The 17,002-nt window shown below is 47.6% G+C and overlaps 1 protein-coding gene across 1 annotated transcript in view; it reads right to left on the reverse strand.

Moving 5' to 3' along the window:
- Window positions 1-8,271, reverse strand: part of TNK2 (tyrosine kinase, non-receptor, 2) — a 47,225-nt gene extending 38,954 nt beyond the window's left edge. The window contains exon 1 of the mRNA XM_008588232.1: window positions 7,978-8,271. The gene's annotated coding sequence lies outside the window, so the exon portion shown is untranslated. The remainder of the gene's footprint in view (window positions 1-7,977) is intronic.
- Between the last annotated feature and the right edge of the window lie 8,731 nt (window positions 8,272-17,002).

A 17,002-nucleotide genomic window follows, 5' to 3' on the forward strand; every position in this document is an offset into this window, starting at 1 on the left:
AGGGTTCGGATCCCACATACGGACCGGCTCCCGCTCACTGGCTGAGCGAGGCGCGGGAGCAACACCGAGGAGCAACACCGAGGCTTGCGATCCCGTTGCCGGTCCCCGGTCCGGTACGGGGCGGAAAAAAGACAAAAGACCAAAAAAAAAAAAAAAAGAAAGAAAAGGCTAACATCATGCTTGACGGTAAAAGACTGAATGCTTTCCCTCAAAGATTAGAAACGAGGTATCTATTCTTCTATTCAACATTATACCAGAGGATGTAGCCAGTCCAATCAGGCAAGGGAAAAAAAAAAAAAAAAAAAGAAAGAAAAGGCTAACATAATGCTTGACGGAAAAAGACTGAATGCTTTCCCTCAAAGATTAGAAACGAGGTATCTATTCTTCTATTCAACATTATACCAGAGGATGTAGCCAGTCCAATCAGGCAAGGGAAAAAAAAAAAAAAAAAAGGCATAAAGATCAAAAAGGAAGAAGTAAAACTGTCTTCATTAGCAGATGACATCTACGTAGAAATTCCAATGGAAGCTACAAAAAAGCTGTTAAAGCTAATCAATCAATTAAGCAAGGTTACAGGTATGAAAGTTGATGAAATCATTTTCTGTCAGACCCAGACAAAATAGAACCAGGAAAGGCACAAAGGAGGGGTGCTCATGTTTGCTTGTTTGAGATAAGAACTGTTTCCAAGGAACTTCTAAAAACCCATCAGAAATCCCTTCACTCTTTCGTGTCCTTCACACATCTCCTGCTTTGCACATATGCACATGTTTCTGTGACAAAGTTTATCATTAGACATTCTTTAGAACAGCAGCCATTCAGATAAGATGCTTGGAGAAGAATCTTGCCCAGTAATGGCATCTCGACCAATGAACTGACAACAAATCTGACTTTGAGCATCTTGAACCAACAATCTCTGTTTCCAAGCGGCTTATGTGAACCTCTCCCCTTTTGCCAATAAAAGCTTTCTCTTACCCCTCCTTCACTGAATGCATTCGTGGCTTGCCATGGTATGCATTCTGGATTATAATCCAATTTTCTATCACAAATGAACTCAACATATTTGGAGATATTTTTCTCTAATGTATTTTTTCCAGGTTAACACAGGATTCAGGCTCAATATAAAAAAAAATAGTATTTATATATACCAGTAAAGAGCAACTGGAAACTGAAATTTAAAAAATCAATACCATCTTAAGGCAGCATTATTGACAATAGCCAAAGGTGGAAGCAATGAAGTGTCCATGAATAGATGAATGATCAAAATGTGGTGTATTAATACAATGGAATGTTATCTAATCTTTAAAAAGAAGAAAATTCTGACATGTGCTACAACACGGATAAACTTTGAATGCATTATGCTAAGTGAAATAAGCCAGTCACAAAAGGACAAATACCGTATGGTTCTACTCCTATGAAGCACCTAGAATAGTCAAATTCACAGACACAGAAAGTAGAATGGGGGAGGACGGCATGGGGAGTTATTGTTTAATGGGTACAGAGTTTCAGTTTTGCAAGATGAAAAGAGTTCTGGAGATGGTGATGATGGTTACTCAATATTATGAATTTATTTACTACCACTGAACTGTATGCTTAAAAATGGTTAAAATGATAAATTTTATGTTATGTATATTTTACAATTAAAATGGTTTTTAAAAATAAAAAACCAGGGGGCCAGCCATGGCTCACTTGGGAGAGTGCGGTGCTGATAACACCAAGGCCATGGGTTCGGATCCCTATACAAGGATGGACGGTTAGCTCACTTGGGAGAGTGCGGTGCTGATAACACCAAGGCCATGGGTTCGGATCCCTATACAAGGATGGACGGTTAGCTCACTTGGGAGAGCATGGTGCTGACAACACCAAGCCAAGGGTTAAGATCCCCTGAAAAAAAAATAAAAAAAAAAATAAAAAAATAAGATTAAATTAAAAAAACACCAATACCATAAAAAAAAGAAATTTACAAGAGCATCAAAAATTATGCAATATGTCTGACAAAAGATGGAAAAGAACTGTACAGTGAAAACTACAAAACACTGCCAATAGAAATTAAAGAAAACTTAAATAAATACAGAGATATACAATGTTTGTGGGTCAGAAGGTTCAATATTGCTAAGATGTCAATTCTCTCCAAAATGATCACCATCCCAATCAAAATCCCAGCAGGCTTATTTGTTGAAATTGACAAACAAATTCTAAAATGCATATGGAAGTGCAAAGAATCTAAAATATCTAAAGAAATTTTAAAAAGGAAAAACAAAGTTTGAGTTGTTATCCTTATTTCATGACTTATTATAAACCCACAGTAACCAAGACAGTGTGATATTGGGATAAAGACAGACAAATAGATCAATGGAACAAAACAGAGTCCAGAATTAGACCCACACATATACAATTAATTTCTGACAAAGATTCAAAGGCAATTCAGTAAAGAGATAAGTTTTTCTTTCTTTCTTTTTAATCTTTATTGAATCATAATTGATTATACATATTTTGGGGGTTCAATGTTGACATACGTTGATCAAATCAATATTACTAGCATACATATTGTGACAAATCGTACTTATTCTTTAAGCCCCTTGTCCAATCTCTCCCTTCCCCCCTCCCTCCCTCCTCTCCTTTCTGATAACCCTAGATTTCTTCTCTCCTTCTGAAAAAGTAATGATTACTCTGTTGATTTTCAGGAGAGAGAAGAAATCTACTCTCCTGAAAGAGTAATGGTTGCTCTGTTGATTTGTTGCCTAGATGATCTGTCCAATGCTGAAAGGTGTGTTCAGGTCCTCCAATATTATCATAGAACAGATGCTTCTTCTGTCACTCTGGAATGGACTTTGTGGACAGAGATATCCTCTTCTTTTCTTTGGTCTCTGCTGGTGACTCTCCTTGTGTCAATGCACTCCAGTGGCTGGCAGACCATCTGCGTGGTGGTTGTGGTGACTACCCACTTTCGTGACAGCCATAGTTATTGTGGTGGCTGTGGTGGGCCACCGACATGGAGGTGGTGTTTTCGGCATGCTCCTTGGCACTGGTGGTGCACCTGGTTGTGGGGGGGTCCAGTCCACCGACCCATGCCTCAGGACCCCAGGCAGGCCCTGAGGTGCTGGCAGTGTGCCTGGTTGTGGGAGGGAGGTCTTGTCCCCGGGTCCATGCCTCTGGTCCCTGGGCAGGCCCTGAGGCTCTGGCAGTGTGCCTAGTTGTGGGAGGGAGGTCTTGTCCCCGGGTCCATGCCTCTGGTCCCTAGGTGGGCCCTGAGGCATTGGCAATGTACCTGGTTGTGGGAGGGGCATCTGGTCCCTGCCTCCATGCCTCCAGTCCCCAGGTGGGCCCCAAGGTGCTGGCAGTGTGCCTGGTTGCTGGAGGCGTGTCCGGTCCCCTGCTCCATACCTCAGATCCCTGGGCTGGCCCCAAGGTGCTGGCAGTGTACCTCAGCCAGAACTAATTTTTTGTCCTTTGCTTACTTCTAAAATGGGGGAACTTCCTGTGAGGACCAGTACTTTAGCTGTGTGGTTTAGCCAAATTGCTGCTGTGCTGCTGATTCCCTAGGGAAAGCTTTTTGTGCAGCTCTAGTTTTAATGGTTGACTTTATAGGTACTTCCAGCTTTCCAGAGACCTGGTGCACCTGGGTTGTGTTGAAACTCTGATCTGGGCCTGAGTCTTTTCATCAAACTTCACCCAATGCAATTCTATACTCCTGACCAGTCTCCTCTGAGTGGTCCTGCACTGACTGGGGGGTAGATCAGCTGTCCTTGCTGTGCCCCAGTGTTCTCCTGGTGGGCCTGTCTCCCCCACCGCCCATGCGGCAAACACTTCCCATGGGACAGGCTGTGCATCAGTCCCTTGCAATGACTCACTGGCCTCTGAGTGGCTCCTTTTTTTCAGTTGTTGTTGCTCCTCACTCCTATGTGCATCCACAGGAACCCTATTAGTGGTCTTGATGGCCTGCGGGGTCACCAAGGCCCTCTTCTCTCCTATTGCCTCCACGCAACTTCATCCAAAAAGCACAGCTGCGGCTTTTGCTGGCTCCGGCTCCATGCGCTCATCAGTTTCAGCCTGGAAGCGGCTAGGATTCAAAATGGTTGGAGTGGTTTTTTTCTTTCTCTCATCGCAGCTTCTCCCACCTTCATGTACTCTGTAGGTCTCTCCTCCTCTTCTCCTGAGTTCTAGCAGCCTCAGGTCGGCTGTTGTTGCTTTTTTATAGTTGTAAATTGGTTAATTTGTAGGAGTAAGGCTAAGGACTGTCTATTCCGCCATCTTGACCAGAAGCCCAAGACAAGTCTTTCAACAAATGGTGCTGGAACAGTTAGATCTCCACATGCAAAAAAACCTGATTTTTGATTCATATCTTGCACCATGTACAAAAATTAACCCAAAATGAATTATAGGTCTAAATGTAAAACCCCAAACTACAAAACTTCTAAAAGAAAACACAGGAGGAAAAAAAAAGAAAACCATTGGAACTTTGGGTTAGGTAAAGATTTCTTAGACACACAACAAAAGCACAATCTAAAAAAGAACAAATTGGTAAATTGAGGTTCATTAAAATTTTAAATTTCTCTTCAAAAAGACACTGTTAAGAGAATTTAAATGCAAGCTACAGACTGGAAGAAAATACGTGCAAATCATATATCTGATTAAGAGCTTATACCCAGAACACATAAAGAACTCTTCAAAACTCACCATGAAAAACACACACGCACACAGACACACATACACACACACACAATTACAAATGGGTAAACAATGGGCTGGCCAGTTAGTTCACCTGGTTATAGCATGATGCTGAAAACACCAAGGTCTGATCCCCTTATAGGCTAGCCACCAAAAAAAACCCCCAAAAAACAAAAATGGGTAAACAAACCCGAACAGACACAAGGCCAAAGACATACAAATGGCAAATGAGCACATGAAAAGATGCTCAACATTGGTCATTAAGGAAATGCAAATTAAAACCATAATGAGATACCACTACAGACATATTAGAATTCTAAAAACTAAAGAAATTGATCTTAAGTGTTAACAAACATGTGGACTAACTAGAACTCTCATACACAGCTGGTGGGTATATAAAGTTGGACAATCACTTTGGAGAACAGTCTGGCAGTTCCTTAAAAGTTAAATGTTCACCTACCATATGATACAGCCATTCCAATCCTAGGGATTTAGACAGGAGAAATAAATGCATATGTCCATACAAAAACTAACACAAATGTTCATAGCAGTTTTATTTGTAATAACCCAAAACTGAAAACAACCCATCAACAGATAAATGTTTTAACAACTGTGGCACATGCATGCAACAATCTAGTCAACAATAAAAAGGAATGAACTATTGGTACATGCAACAACATAGATGAATTTCAAAATAATTACACAGTGTGAAAGAAGACAGACAAAAAAAGAGCTCATGCTGTTTGACTCAATTTATATAAAATGTTAGGTAATACAAACTCCCATATAGTGACAGAAAGCAGACCAGTCTGTTACCAGGGGAAAGGAGACTGCAGAGGAGGGGTTGGAAGGAGGGATTCCAAAGGAGCACATGAAAAATTTGGGGGGTTTGGGAATAAGGAGTATGTTCACTATCTTGATTGTGGTGGTGGTTTCATGGGTATATACTTATGTTAAAACTTATTAAATTGTGGGACCAGCCCCTTGGGAGAGTGCGGCGCTGGTAGCGCTGAGGCCGCGGGTTCGGATCCCATATAGGGATGGCTGGTGCGCTCACTGAGCATAGTGCAGACCACACCGTGCCGAGGGTTGCTATTCCGTTACCAGTCAGAAAAAAAAAAAAAACTTATTAAGTTGTATGTTTTAAAGATGTTCAGTTTACCATATGTCATTATACTTCAATAAAGCTGCTATTAAAAACAAAACAAGGGCAGAGCCCGTGGCGCACTCGGGAGAGTGTGGCGCTGGGAGCGCAGCAGCGCTCCCGCTGCAGGTTCGGATCCTATATAGGGATGACCGGTGCGCTCACAGCGCTCACTGGCTGAGCGCGGTGCGGCTGGTCTCAAAAAAGGACAAAAAAAAAAAAAACCCCACTTCATCTTCCAGAATAAGCACAAAGCAGGGGGATAATCTCGGGCTTAGGGTCCACAGGAAAAGCTCTGGGAGCACTGACTCCTCCTCCTCAACATCTGGTAGCCAGGGTTCCTGGGAAGGTGGGCACCAGTCTGGCAAAGAAGGGTGTGAACCCTCTGCTGGTCTCAAAAAAGGACAAAAAAAAAAAAAACCCACTTCATCTTCCAGAATAAGCACAAAGCAGGGGGATAATCTCGGGCTTAGGGTCCACAGGTAGCCAGGGTTCCTGGGAAGGTGGGCACCAGTCTGGCAAAGAAGGGTGTGAACCCTCTGCATTCAGGTCACTGTAGGGAAAGTCATGGCCTACTGCACAGACAAGGAAACTGAAGCCCAGAAGCATTATCTTGCCTGGGAAGTTATGCAGCTAGTAAGTGTTATGACCAGATCAAAACCGATCTGTCTAATGCCATACCCTTTCTCCTTCTCTTCATCTATCACAAACTCAAAAAAGTCAACCTGAAATAAGTGGGTGAAGATGTGTGATTATGTGTATGTGTTTAGAACAGACAATTCTCTCCATTGAAACCGGAGAGTCAGAACCACTTTGGCCATTCCAGAAGAGCCAGGCACCATGGACACAGCAGCTGAACTTCCGGTGAAGCATGAGTGTTTGGGGTGTCAGTGGGACAGACATGGGCTGAAGCTGACAGACAGGTTTGGGTTTGCATGAGCAGCAGGCTAACCAGCTCCTCCAGCAATCCCAGCTGCAGGCAGCAGCCATCACCACCACTTCCTTTGCCCCCACAGGAGAGCACTATCTCCACCTAGTCTGGCAGGAAAGAGGTCTGGGGACCATGTGACTCAGAGCCACACCATGGGCTGGGGCAGAGATGGGACCCAGCTAAGGCTCTGAGGCAGGCAGCAACTCTGCACTCACCTCCACCCAAAGGCTGGGGAAGCAAGAACCTTGACAGTGCCAGATATGAGGTGAACAGACCTAAGAGGATAAGGCGCATAAGCTGGCCAACCAAGCCTCCCCTCTCCCCGGCCAGGAATGAGTAGGCCTGGCACCCAGGCCATGAGGAAGTCACAAGAAGACAAATCTAGCCCCCTGCCCCCAGCCCCTGGAAGCCCCACCTCTAGGCTGGGCTAGGAGCTAAAGCTGGCCCTGGCAGGGGCAGAGCACCCATGATACCACACCCGCCCATCTGCCAACCTCCACAGAGTAGGGCCAAGGTCTGGGCCACAGAGACCGCACAGAATCCAGCAGTGCAGGTACACCCTCCTCTTGCATCCCTTTCAGGTTTGGGTCCTGGGGTCCCGGGGTCCCATGGAGACAGAAAGCCTCACCAGTTACTGTCCACCCTTCTGTCCGCTATCCCTCCTTGGCTTGGAGCCCACAGTATAAATCAGCTGTGACAAAGACTGCGTGGTGGGAGCAGGTCAGGCTCATGCCCAAGCCACTGGCTCCCACACTCACATTCAGCTCACATGGCCAACAGGGTTACAAAATAAGACTCTGTTAATGCAATGCTGCCCCTCTTCCCTTTACTAGAATGTGTTTTGAGGACTTGAGGCAACATGTGCTGATTGCACCATCCCAGCTATGGCAGAGTCACCCCTATCTCCACCAGTAGGCAGGTGGAGGGCTGACTACCTCCCTACAACTTCGGCCCTGGAGCTCTCTCTCTTCCCTCTGCCCAGACCTGGCAGCCACCCAGACGGTCTCACTTCCAGTCTAGACTCTAAGAAGATGCCCCATCATTCCAGCTGCCATAATACTATCCACTATTGGGGGGAGAGGTCTTGCCTTGTTGGAAACTGCACTGCCTCCTCCCTCCCCGGGTAGAAAAATCGAGAGAACAAGGGCAGTTTAGAGACCACCCTCTCCCAAGGTAACTACAGCCCCTTGATTCCAAACGCACCAACTCCACTGAGCACAGTAATAGGCTTTCTTACCTGCCGCCTTCCGCTGCCTCCCTGCAGACACAGCTCCGACGATGCCCAGGCTGAGGTAGAAGAAGAGGTTCCTCCGGGCCACTGCCTGCCCTTGGGCAGTGGCTTCCAAAGCTCCCCGGTTGACAGCGCTCTCCTGCTCCCCACTCCCCAAATCTCTACATCCTGCGCTCCCCTCGGCCCTGGAGGGATCCTGATGCCAAGCAGGTCGCCTGCGGGTTACCACCTCCTTCTCCGCCTGCGCCTCCGAGTCCTGTGCCCCTCCGGCGGTCCCTCTTCCTCTAGGGACCCCTTCCCGTTCAGGTATGTTTCCTGGACAGCCTGCACCACCTGTCCCTCCTGCACCCCAGGCAACCAATTTGCTTCCTGTACCCCCAGGCGCCCCTCCCCCTCAGGTCCTCGGGGCCCCACAGGCCGGGCCCTCCCTACTAGCTCGGGTCTGTCTCGGCGCGCAGTGACCGCTCCCAGGACCACCGCCTCCCGTCTGAGGTGCTCGCAGCTCTCCCAGTTCCTCTCTCCCAGCTCGCCCGAACTTTCCGGCCCCTCTCCAGGCACGCAGGAGCCGTCCCCGAATCCGGGGAGCTGCTCCGGCTGCTGCAGCAGCCTGCGTGGGCTCCCCTCCCCCCGCTCCTGCACCCCGGCGCGGGCCTCGCCCCACTCCTGCACTGCGGGGCTGCCTCCCCCCTTCTCCTGGTACTGCTTGCGGGGCCCCAGTCCCTCCTCCTGCGCCACAGGCCAGCCCGCGGAGCCTGTCCACAGCGGTGGGCGCCTCCAGTCCGCACCGTCCGGCGGTCCCCACACCACCCCCAGGTTGGGCTCGTGGCCGCGGCCGCCCCGCTCCTGCACCCCCAAGCCCACCCCGCCCTCCTCCTGCACGGCCGGACCCACCCCGCCCTGCTCCTCCACGCCGAGCTTCAGCCCGCGGAGCTGCTGCGGGCCCCAGCTGAGAACCCCGACGCGCTGCGGCTGCTGCTCAGGCAGCGCGGGGCTGAGCCCGCCGCGCTCCTCCTGCGCTCCCCGCCGGGCCCCCCTCGCCTGCACAGCCCAGCGCACTCGCCTGCCCCCCAAAGGCCGCGAGGTCCCGCCCCTCCAGATGGTGCTGCCCCAGGAATGAGTAGGCCTGGCACCCAGGCCATGAGGAAGTCACAAGAAGACAAATCTAGCCCCCTGCCCCCAGCCCCTGGAAGCCCCACCTCTAGGCTGGGCTAGGAGCTAAAGCTGGCCCTGGCAGGGGCAGAGCACCCATGATACCACACCCGCCCATCTGCCAACCTCCACAGAGTAGGGCCAAGGTCTGGGCCACAGAGACCGCACAGAATCCAGCAGTGCAGGTACACCCTCCTCTTGCATCCCTTTCAGGTTTGGGTCCTGGGGTCCCGGGGTCCCATGGAGACAGAAAGCCTCACCAGTTACTGTCCACCCTTCTGTCCGCTATCCCTCCTTGGCTTGGAGCCCACAGTATAAATCAGCTGTGACAAAGACTGCGTGGTGGGAGCAGGTCAGGCTCATGCCCAAGCCACTGGCTCCCACACTCACATTCAGCTCACATGGCCAACAGGGTTACAAAATAAGACTCTGTTAATGCAATGCTGCCCCTCTTCCCTTTACTAGAATGTGTTTTGAGGACTTGAGGCAACTGCGCCGCCCCTGGGGGGCGGGGCCGGGCGGGGTCGACCCGCCCTCTTAAAGGGCCCGGTCTCGCTACCCCTCCCCTCAGCCTCCCTGGCCCCACTCCAGCCTGGCTTTCGCCTTCACGGGGTGCCAAAGGCAAGAGACAAGAAGCAAAAGGTAGGCAGGTCCCACCGAATCAACGGGGCCCAATGGAGGAGCAGTGGAATGAGAGTCTCTAATTGTAAGTAGCAATTTGTTGCTGATTTACCCTGTGAGACTGTCAACAGTCACTTCCACCTGGCTTCAGTTACTTCTGCTCTAAGATGAGGAAGATGGATTGGAAGGTTTCCAAGGTCATATCCGGTGAGGGGCTCTAGTCTTCATCTCTCTGTAGCAGCCCAAAGGCCTATGAACCTTGGCCATCCCCACTCTTTCCCTGGGACCAGGGGAGGACTCCTGCATGAGGCAGAGTTTGCCTCAGGCCTGTGACACTTCCTGCTGGGGGCTTGATCAAAAACAGTGCAAGGCAAAGGGAGCCTTCCTCCTTCTCACACTGTTCCCTCTCAGCCCCCTCCTCCCCACACCTCAACCCTCAAGAGAGAGAAAACACAGAGCTCTGATTCCCAGTGACAATGCAGCCTGCAGACCCAGGTCCTAGCCCAGAGGGAGGCAGCCCTGGGTGGCCGGGCTTAGAACCCAAAGGCTCTGTGTTAGAACCACGAGGCCCTGTTACTGACTCTATCTCATCTATAAAATATGTATGATAATAAAACACTTCCTGACTAAATGAAGGATCAGACATCAGAGAACTGTGTAGGAACGACTGCACTCACATTGTCCAACACTGGGCCCGAGGGCCCTGGCCAGAGGGCAGTAGGGCAACAAGAAAGAGGATGGGTTCCAGGGCCTAGTCTTAGTGGATTGGGGTCATGATGCCTTGCCCTGTGAGGTGTCAGGACAACTTTCTTTTAAATCATTTGATAATACCATGTGTGATAGCTGCCCTTCCTGTGGAGCCACAAAAGTGAATGCACCCTACCTCAGACAAGAGAGGGCCTGGTGCAGGCAGGACCCTGACCTCACCTCTGGGCATAACTTGTTGCCTGGCCTCAGGGGAGAAAGTCAGGAGGACAGCAGATTTGGGGGGAGGGACCTGAGGGGGGTTCTTTCCCCAGCCTCTCTCACACTTCCTCAGTAATGACACTTGCTAAGGTTCACGGAACTTTGGTATGCATGAGGCGCTATACTTCAGGTTTATTCTCATCCAGCCCCCCCACAACAACCCAATGTAGTACATATTATCATCCCCACTTTACAGATGATAGAACCAAGGCTGTACATGGTTAAGTGACTTGTTCAGGGTCACACAGCTGGTAGTAGTGAAGCTACTGGATTCAAATCCAGTTTTCTGGCTTCCAAAGTCTGTGCTCTGAATCACTAAGGCACAATAAAGCAATGCCAAACCCAGGAGCCTTGCTTCACGAAGCATCAGGATTAACAACATGTTAGTGGTCAGTAGATGCAAACAACTAATTTGGAGCAAACTTCCCTGCCAGTAAATCGAGCTCCAAATCAAACAAAGCTAGGGGTCAGAGTGCCTCGATCCTGGTTGGTCCTGCTAGGTGATTCTCTTAGGGGAGCCCAGCCCCCCATTACTCCATCTCTCCTCAAGTTCTCTAAAGGACCAGAGCCATTCCCTTTATACATCCCCAGTGCAGGGTTATCTGGAGCTTTAGCCTTGAGAGAGAGAGGGAGGTCTCCTACTTCTTTCCTCTGTCCTGACCTGTTCTTCACCACCTCCTGGACTGTCCCCACCACAGCGCTGAGCACATGTGCACAGCACGGCTGTACTGGGAGATGTCTCTGAGGCTGTCTGTATCTCCACATCATTCTGTGACTAGTGGTTGGAGAAACACCAAGGGAAGCTACTCTGCTGCCAGGGAGAGGACAGCATAGTGGAGGAAATGAGCCCCAGACTGAAGCAGAAGGCTCAGGAGATTCTGGAGGTATCTGCAGGGATAATCCCAACCCTCCAACATGCCTGGGCCAGTCTCTTCCCAGATCTGGAACTTTAGGAGAGCTGCCCACAGCGGAGTGACTCTGCAAGGAGAAGGGCTTGTCAGGTCTAGTTCTAAGTGGAGGCGGGCCACACTGCTTGAGGGAGACTTTCGGTGGTGCCCTTAAAAATCTCCACCACAAGACTTGCATTGGGGGTAGGGAAGAGGGCAAGGAAGGCTGCTGCTGGGATGACAGGTAGCCTGGCTCACACCTACAAGCAGGTGCTCAGCCAAAAGTGGTGGATGCTGCTGAGTGATTGGGCCAAAGTTTTTTAAAAATAGAGCAAAGTTTTTAAAACTACTCTTGCAACCTATTAGGAGGAGGTGAACCGAGTCTAATGGATTTTGACATGCTGTTTTTTTTTTTTAATGAAAGAGGATAATGGTAGAACAGAAAACATTAGAATGTACTTCTTTGAACTTTTTATTGAAGTACAACATATATCCAGAGAAGTGCAAAAACTTAGATTACAAAGTGGGCCGGCCCGTGGCTCACTCGGGAGAGTGCGGTGCTGATAACACCAAGGCCCTGGGTTCGGATCCCACATAGGGATGGCCGGTTTGCTCACTGGCTGAGCGTGGTGCTGACAACACCAAGTCAAGGGTTAAGATCCCCTTACCGGTCATCTTTAAAAAAAAAAAAAAAAAACAAAGTGAATGTACCTAGCACCCAGATCAAGATACAGAACATAACGAGTACCCAGAGCCCCCCAAAATGTAATTTTTAAAAGAAATGTTATTATATTCTAGCACACCCTTCAGATTCATGATTTATTTTTAACGTTCTCGCCCCCTGGCCCCAAACCCACACACAGAATATAAGCTGCACAACAGGGACTTTTGTTTTTGGCACAGGTAACTAGAACAATGATTAACACAAAATAGGTGCCCAAAATAACTGATGAATGAATGAGAGTGCATCAAAGCTAGTAACCATATTGTTTTTGTGACATTTTTGTTCCATTATATATACACATGTGGGCTCTACATCTTGATGGAAAATCTCTTTCTTTCTGTAGGTCACACTCAAAAAATTCTGAAAGCCACTGCTACAGCTTGAGAAAGTCATACAAGCTGTGATTTAGGCCAGGGACATGAGCATGGATGAAAAAGAACAGTATACTAACTAGATCAGTGCTTCTTAAACCTTAGTGTACAACTAAATCACCTGGGGATCTTGTTGAAATGCAGATTCTTTCAGCAAGTTGGGAGGGGGGTGCTGAGATTCAGCATTTCTATCAAGCTTCAGGTGCTGATCCATGGACCACACTTTGAGTAGCAGGGCTTTAGGTTCAGCAATTCTCAGTACTGTTGCACATAAGAATCACAGAGAAAGCTTTTTAAAATACTGTTGTCCGGGCCCCACCCAAGAACAATTAAAGTGGAATTTCTGGGATGGGGCTCAGTTTCTGTAGTTTTTAAAAGCTCCCTGGTGATTCCACTGTGCAACCAGAAATGGGAAGTGCTTCGTCAGAAGGTAAACTCTGGCAGGGAGGGGGAGGGGACACAGATTTTGGTCTTTGTTCCCTACTGTACCCTCAGTGCCTAGAAGGAGGCCTGAGCTGATGCTGGGAGTGAGGTGGAGTGGTACCTGAACAAACAATCTGATTTGACAAGGGGCAAAAGATTTCTGAGTAAGGAAGGGAGCATTTGCCTCTTAGTGGAGGTGAAGGGATTTCTGAAGGAATTCTTAGGCATGGGGGTATCTGCTGACCCAGGCCATGTCCTTTCAGCACCAAGAACAGACTCTGGCTTCACCTATTGCCCAACTCAGAGCTCCCTGGGGCTGCTAAGGGGACTGGGCTCACATGCTCCCAAGCAATTCAGTTTTCAAAACCTTACTAGGGCGTTGGGAGGAGTCATTGCCAGACATTCCCACACACCTGCCCCCTCTGCCCAGCGAGAGTAAGAGCCAAATGAGCCAAGGGTTTACAAACCCTAAGGTCTGCCTTGGCTATTCCATGCAGTCCTGAGTTCTGACGCCCCCTGGTGGACACCTGGAGCTGGGGTTAGTAACCAACAAATGGACCAGTGAGTACAGGTACTCACGCTCAGTTGTGTGTTCAGGCAGTGTCAGGCACAATCACACAAGACATGGCCCAATACACATAATCAAGGAACTTTTAGTGGAGGAGTCAAGATTAATTAGATTAAGGAATGGCTTCTTTTATTCTTTGCCTACTCCTTCCTTTAACTCCCTGAAATCCGGCTTTCTCTGGAACCCACTGTACTACATCTGGAAATGAGTAGCAGTCAGGGCTTATCTGAGTGAGGTGTTTTTTCACTTTTGTACCTTTCTTCTGCTCCTCTCTCCTTTGCTTAAGTCTTCCCATCTGTGGTGTCAACACCATGCAGTTCTTAGCTGACTGAACCTTCCTCCTTCTGCCCCAATGATGACCATCCCTTTGCTTAAGTCTTCCCATCTGTGGTTTCAACACCATGCAGTTCTTAGCTGACTGAACCTTCCTCCTTCTGCCCCAATGATGACCATCCCAGGGAAGCCCATAGCTGCTGCCTTTTTGGCACCCTCTCCAGCTTGGTAAGCTCATTTCTCCTCACTGCCACCCCCCACCCCAACCCCATTTGGGTTCATTAGGCCCACTTGTGTAGAGGTCCCTGCAGCTGAGGCTGCTCTCCTGGCGCCGATGTTCTGTTTAGTCACACTGATCTGAGGAGGTAGCAAGAGAACCCAGACTTGCAGATCCAGTCCTCTCAACCCTACTCCTCTGGCTCTCTCATTTGCCCAGAAACCAGACTCAGGTTCGTGGCAGCTTCCTTTAGCCATCTCCTCCCTCAGCACTATGTGCAGTCCCCGAATACTGTGGGCTTTCATCCTCCTGCCTCCTCTCCTGATTTGCTTCCTCTCAGTTGCTGCTTTAGTCCACTAGAAAGAAACTGTCCAAATTCTAGCTTTACCACATTCATTTTTTCATTTGAATGGTAATCAAGCACTTTTGAAATGCCAGATACCTAACCATGAATTTACTTCCACATGAGGTGGAACAAATCCTTTTATCAGTGAGCCTGTTTCTAAGATGTGATCCCTTCACTGGGAGATTGTAAGGGTCAGACAAGGTAATACTGTGATATTTACACCCTTGAATGGTGTTGTTACTGTAAATGCTCTTTAGGTGACCTTGCTGACTTCAGTCTCTGTGCCTTCTTGTTACTTCCCCATCAATCTTCCTAAAACATCATTTTCATCACAACATTCCCTTACTCAAGAACTTGTAATTGCTTCCCAGTTCCCCTTTGGTGTTCTGCAAACCACAGCAGTCCCATAGAGGTCAACTTGTCATGCAGGGTGACAGAGTGAGAAATTGGGTCTAGATGAGCCAACAAGCTGAAACTAGAGATCAAGATAGGTCTGTGAGTTAGAACTCAAGGACACTCTGTTTCTGGAAGACAAGGCAACATGCATGCCACAAATCAGGGAAGCAGGTAGAGCAGCAGATACAAGTCACTGTCAGCAAGGATACTAACCTATAACTTCTATGATGAGGGGCTTGTCTACAGTGAAAAGCCAAGTAACTGGAACATTATTTTTAACTATCTAAGACACCTCAGTATCAACAGCCTCAAAGAGGGTGACCAGGTGGTTGGACCAAGAAGAACACTAATGGAGGAAATGCAGGGCACCTGCACAAGTTCCTGAAGATGTCTGCAAGGTAAATACAGATTATACAGTCTCACCAATTGTGCGTCTGTCCTATTGGGATGCATAAGAAAGGATTATAAAGGCACGTTAAAAGGATAGAATTGAACCTGGATTTGAAGGAAGAAACATAATTTCCAGGGGGAAAGGGATTTTATGTTAGAACTGGAAAAGATATTAGAGAATATCAGACCCAACCCCTCATTTAGCAATGAGGAAACTAAGTTTCTGATAGATATAGCAGGTTACCCCAAGGATACCCAGCAATTTAAGCGTAGTGACTGAACTTGGATTAGAATCACCAAGACCCAGATAAAAATGCAGAGCTCCTACTCTACTGTTTTTCTCTGATCCAACTCCTTAGCCCTTCTAATACATATATATATATATAGACCTTGCCAAAGCTGAGCTGCAGAAATAAACAGAAATAAAATATTTTGGTGAATCCTGAGGGTTTACATATAGGAATTGCATGTGGCCCAGTCTCTATTTGCTTGATTAAAGGTGATGAAAAAGCACCTTAAAGGATTGATTGAGGTGACTAGCTAGCCATCAAGGAAGGCTGGGACTGAGTGCTAGCAGAATAGGTCAGACTGTTAGGCCGCCCCTCTTTCTTTCCGACACATACATGCATAAGCACACATGCATGCACGCTTTTTTCTTGAGTACTAGTAGCATACGTGGGCAATAGTCAAACACACTTTGAAGTGTTGAGATTCCTGGTCCTGAGGTTAGCACTCATATAGAATGGATTTTAGAGCAGGGAGAGGAGTAGGAAACAGAGCACCAAGTATACTAGAAACAAGGAAAATTAAAAGACTTTTATACTTATGGTGGGGGGAGACTTTTATACTCATTCAAATGTAAGATAAGGATCTAGAAAAAGGAAAAGGCCGTGGGAATAATGCTGCATCCAAAAGGCATTATAGAATCTCTTTAGGTGTTAGGGAAATTAGCTCCTTATATGTGGAGAAAATATTTTTTATCAGTTTGTCAGTTACCTTATGATTTCATTTATGCTATTTTTTTTGCCATGCAACTGTAATTTGTATGAAATCAGTTTAACAATCTTTTCTCACATGGCACCTGGGTTTTTTGTCATGCTTTGAAAGGCCTTTCACTTCCCTAAGATTATTTTAGAATTCTTCTGTATTTTCTTCTAGAATGTTTATGGTTTCATTTTTAAAATTTGAATCTTTAGGGGCCGGCCTGTGGCTCACTCGGGAGAGTGCGGTGCTGATAACACCAAGGCCACGGGTTCAGATCCCATATAGGGATGGCCGGTTTGCTCACTGGGTGAGCGTGGTGCTGACAACACCGAGTCAGGGGTTAAGATCCCCTTCATGGTAATCTTTTAAAAAAAAAAAAATTTGAATCTTTAATTCATATGGGATTTACTTTAATGGAAGAATTTAAGTAAAAATACAATTGGACTTTATTTTTCCCCATGGCTACTGTCAGCTCTTTTTTGTTTTATGGTTAAAAACTCTCAGAAGCACTTTTAACCAGTACAGAGGGGAGATAACAGTATGGTTGCCAGAAACCAGAGGCTACACTGGGGTTTTTATAGAGTTAGAAAACAAAGGGCCGGCCCGGTGGCGCACTGGATAAGTGCGCCGCTTGGGAAGTGTGGCGGCGCTCCCGCCCGAGGGTTCGGATCCCACATACAGACCGGTTCCCGCTCACTGGCTGAGCGAGGTGCGGG

The sequence above is a fragment of the Galeopterus variegatus genome, unplaced genomic scaffold (assembly GCF_000696425.1).
Source record: "Galeopterus variegatus unplaced genomic scaffold, G_variegatus-3.0.2 Scaffold4732, whole genome shotgun sequence".
Taxonomy (NCBI): Eukaryota; Metazoa; Chordata; class Mammalia; order Dermoptera; family Cynocephalidae; genus Galeopterus; species Galeopterus variegatus.